General features: G+C 25.6%; 1 protein-coding gene across 1 annotated transcript in view; it reads left to right on the plus strand.

The window, feature by feature from the left end:
* The first annotated feature begins 4,995 nt into the window (after positions 1 to 4,995).
* Positions 4,996 to 5,000, plus strand: part of LOC147469234 (pro-resilin-like) — a 911-nt gene continuing 906 nt past the window's right edge. The window contains exon 1 of the mRNA XM_086549939.1: positions 4,996 to 5,000. This exon is cut by the window's right edge and continues 127 nt beyond it. The gene's annotated coding sequence lies outside the window, so the exon portion shown is untranslated.

Raw genomic sequence — 5,000 nt, forward strand, 5'->3', positions numbered from 1 at the left:
GGCGCTCCCGGGTACGTGGGGGAGGTAGCCGAGGGCAGGCTCGCTGATCAGTCGAGTCTCAGGAGAAAGTTTACGTCCTCCAAAACCGCCTCGGAAGGATGCTGATCCTCCTTCTCGCTCTCCCCAAAAGTGTGTCTTATCTCACGAGCCCAAAATCTCGAAAGGGTTGCCGCTCTTGGCTCACTTTGGCTGTACAGGATCTCCCTCATGATGGATGCAATACTTGTGACTTGCTGTATATACCGATCTCTTGTATATTTCGATAATCAATAAATTATTTTTGCAAATAGTAATATTTTATGGGCCTCGTTGCTCTCAAGGAAAGCATTTTGAATCTCCCAATATGTTAAAAAGTAAAGGAGGTGAAGATGAATGGAAGGATGGAAGAGGCAGGTAAGAAAAAGATGAAAACACATACACAACCTACCTTTATATATGAAATTTTATATTATTATATAATATACATTCATTACTTATATAACATATATATACACCCTTATAAGTACCAATACACAACATTTATTAAGATTAATTACACCGTTTTTTTTATGAGCTTTTTTTACACGAATTTTTTCAAACTAGAAGTAAAAAAAAGCAAATTTAAAGGTGTCTGCAAAAATGTAAGACATGCATTGGGGTAAGCAACGAAAATTCCGTTTTTGGGTTTCCCGAATTTATTATGTATATATTTTATTATTTTTATTTTATTATTAATTAATAATTATATTTCATACAACCAAAAAAACACCCACACACACACAAAACATTATTTTTATTTTACACACATATATATTCATATATTAATATACATATATTAATATTTCTTTTAATTAAATATTTAATTTATATTTTAATTATTATTAAAATTATTTATATATATATATAATTATATATGTTAAAATTTTTGAAAAATACCAATAAATTTACAAACATAACTTGTGTAAGTTAGTATGTGTGCCGTACAATATGTTTCCATGTATTAAAAATTTTTTTAACACACACAACATATATTACCACACATAAATAAATAAGTATATATGTATATATATATATATCTAAGTATATATTATATTAGATATATAGCATATAAATGTAACATATAATTATATATATATATATTTATTTATATTATAATCTATATATATATATACATAATTCTATATATATTATATAGATATATTTATATATATATATATATATATTATATATAAAATATATGTATATGTACATAAATGACAGAAAAAAACACCCCACTATTACACAAAATAGATTTATTAGTATACTCTTTTTCTTCTGCCATATCATCAATACGGTAGAGTGTATTTCTCCTTCATATACATCTATCTATCTATCTATCTCTGTATATATACATATACATTTATCTATTTGTCTATCTATCTATATATTCATATGTATATATCTATATCTATTTATCTATCTATCTATCTATCTATCAACACACGCACAGACGTAAATACACACAGACACACACACACACACACACACACACACATATATATATATATATTGAATTTATATGATATATTATATATAGAGATATATATTCAGATTTATACATACTTAATATATATAGCATGCATATATATTTATATATATAGTTAGATATATATATACCATATATATATAATTATATATATGTATAGAGATTTATATATAGATATATATATATAGATATATTATTTATTGTGTAGGGATGTAGATTTATATGTATAATGTTATTTACATAACTATATTTAGTTATATATATAGATATGAAATATATATATTTATTTAGATATTATATATATATATGAATATATATATATAGATTTATATTTATATAGATATATATATAGCGATGATGACTTAATGTTGGTATAGGTATAGTATGTATATATATATGTATAATGTATATGTAATAGGTATACACTACATACATAGATGGATATATATATATATATATATATTATATATATATAGATATATAATATATGTTATATATATATTTATACACACACACACACACACACACTCACAAACACCATTACTGATATTATATATACAGTATATATAACAATATACAGCCTACATGTATATATATATATTATATATATATAAAAGATATATATATATTTGAGATATGTATATATATATATATATAGATATACTTAGAAATACATTACACACACAACAGCACACCGCACACACAAGTATATATTATATAGATATAGATATATATTTATATATATATATATTTATATAGATAGTATAGTATAACATATATAAATATATATATATATATATCTATATTTATATATATATATAAAACACACAGATGTGTTTATATATATATTTATATATAGATATATATAAATTTTTGTATTTATATATATATATATATATGTATATCATATATATATATATATATTATATATATATATATATATATTTATATATTTATAGTATAACACAACATAGGTGTTTATATAGATGATAGATATATAGTGTGATATAGTGACTACACAATCTATCTAATATCTGTATACTATAATGCTATATCTAATATATATCAATATTTAAATGGATATAAATTCTCAATATATATTATGTATGTATAATTATAATATAAATATCGAAATATCTATAAATCACTCTATATCAAACTAAATATATATATATATATTATAGATGTATACGCCACACACACCCCCACCACCATATCTCTGATTCAATCTCAACAAAACTCATAATCCTATCTCATCTCTCTATTATCTCTCTTTTATTCTATCTCTATCTCTATATCCTCTACATAAAATATCTAAAAAATATATACACACCCCCACATACCCCACACCCACACCACACCCAACACCCACACACCAAACCCCCCCCCCACATTTCTATAACTATTCAATCTACACCATCCACCCCCACACACCCCCCACACCCACACCCACCCCCCCCACCCCCCCACCCCCCATTCTATATATAAAATACAACTCTCTAAAACAAAACTCACACTCTATATATCAATTAAATATCTCTCCGCCTACTAACACTGTATATACACTCTCTACTCAACTCACTCTCATCTCTCTCTACATCTCTCTAATATCTAAATATAAATTCAATATACTATAATATATCTATCGAAATCTTTTATTAACCATACATTACACACCCACACGCCACACCCACACACCAACACCCACCCACACACCCACCACACACCCCCCCACCCCTATCTAGTATCTGAGTCACCCTCTATAATATCTCTATAATATAACTATCTATAATATCCATTAAATAAGCCTATTACTCTCTTACGCTAATATAACCTCTGTATCTATCTATATATAAAATCTACTTATAAATATTATCTTACAACACACATCTCTCTCTCTCTTCTTCTTCTACCTCATCTCTCTCTCACTCTCTTCTCTCTCTTTTTTTTTTCTCTCTCTAATCTCTAATCTCTATATATATTATATATATATATATATTATATATCTATCAATATATTCCTTTTACACATTTATTATTTGTTGTGTGTTGTGAAATAATTAAATCAATGTTTATACACATTCCCACATACATTACATATATCTATATATATATATATATATATATATATATATATATATATATATGTATATATATGTATATATATTACATATATCTTATATATCCTATATTATATATATATATATATTAATATATATATATATATACATATATATAATTCATCTCTCTAATCTCTCTCTCTCTCATCTCTGTAATATATTATATATATATATATATATATATATATATATATATATATATATATATATATATATGAAACACACACAAACACACACACATATATATTATATATATTATACATATATATATATATATTATATATATATATATATATATATATATATATATATATATATATATATATATATATATATATGAAACACACACACACACACACATATATATACACACACACACACACACACACACACACACACACACACACACACATATATATATATATATATATATATATATATATATATATATGTATATGTAATTAGAAAGAGAGTCATATGAATGTGTGACGATTTTATATATCACAAATTTTGCCTCAAAATCTTAAACATTAATTATAAACAAAGACAGAAAAAAATAACATATCAGACTTTGTATAAGAAAATAAGACAGACGAATCGATGGCAGATAAAACTAATCAATAAATTAAGATACACTATCTTTATGTAATCTAATAAATCATATAATGTTACATAATTAAATAACGAATCCATCAATAAAACCTTAAGAGCCACAGATCTGAATAACCAACAAAATACAAACCATCTGTAGCATGATGTAATATCACCCAGTAGCTATATTATTACAACACTTTTATTGCGTGATGTAGAAAAGAATAAAAAATGCTTTTCTTCCTCAGATGAAAGGCAACAAACGTTCTCCTTTTCATTTTTTTTTTTTTTCGGGAATCCGGTTCGAAAAGTAGTCCTGTGACGTCACTGGCTCTGGAGGTATAAATAGGAGGAGCATCTCGATCCTCGTCATTCGAACTCCTTTCGCTCCCTCACCATGAACGCCAAGGTAGCTGAGCGTAGAGGTCTCGTCCCTAAAATCATTTGCATTGTCATTATTAGGAACTCTGCATTGTCATAATCTTTATTTTCTTACCATGGTTGTCAAGGTTTATTTTCTTTAATCATCATCAAATTCCATTCAGATATCACAGTTGTTTCAAAGGTAAAAAACAGTAACGTATGAGCGTGGATGATGAATGCAAAATTCAGAACCCATGTAATTTCATCTTGAGCCTTAAAAGCCATTTGTTTTCCTACTGAAAAGGAATCTAATTTTACTCAAAGCATTCCATTTGTGTGTGTTTTTCCCAAAGTGTCATAGTTTTCATATCCTTCATATAGTATTGTCATTATCATTACCCTTCATATCATCAATATCCTTAC

The sequence above is a fragment of the Penaeus japonicus genome, unplaced genomic scaffold (genome assembly GCF_977035675.1).
Source record: "Penaeus japonicus unplaced genomic scaffold, GWHDUDI00000001_assembly GWHDUDI00000022, whole genome shotgun sequence".
Taxonomy (NCBI): Eukaryota; Metazoa; Arthropoda; class Malacostraca; order Decapoda; family Penaeidae; genus Penaeus; species Penaeus japonicus.